Here is a 212-nt window from a genome sequence, read left to right as displayed (position 1 = left end):
GCGCGATTTTCCTAAGAATCCACTCCCTAGTTGTCCTTATTGTCAATGCCTCTCCCAAGGCGGAAAAAACAAAAACGTGGGGTGCAACACGAGGACTTCCCAGGAGGGGACCCATCCTAGTACAACTCTCGCCCAAGCACGCTTAACTGCGGAGTCCTGATGGGTTCTGGTGCAGTTGTGCTGGTATGATCGTACCCATCAAACCAATTATT

General features: G+C 50.5%; 1 non-coding gene across 1 annotated transcript; it reads right to left on the bottom strand.

Annotated features, from left to right (window-relative positions):
- Positions 1-78: 78 nt before the first annotated feature.
- Positions 79-197, bottom strand: LOC118344983. Its single transcript, XR_004798694.1, has one exon. It is a non-coding gene; the product is annotated as a 5S ribosomal RNA (ribosomal RNA).
- Between the last annotated feature and the right edge of the window lie 15 nt (positions 198-212).

This window comes from Juglans regia, unplaced genomic scaffold (assembly GCF_001411555.2).
Source record: "Juglans regia cultivar Chandler unplaced genomic scaffold, Walnut 2.0 Scaffold_10832, whole genome shotgun sequence".
In the NCBI taxonomy this organism is placed as follows: domain Eukaryota; kingdom Viridiplantae; phylum Streptophyta; class Magnoliopsida; order Fagales; family Juglandaceae; genus Juglans; species Juglans regia.
The sequence above is the reverse complement of the archived record's forward strand: the minus strand, read 5'-3'. Positions and strand labels throughout refer to the sequence as shown.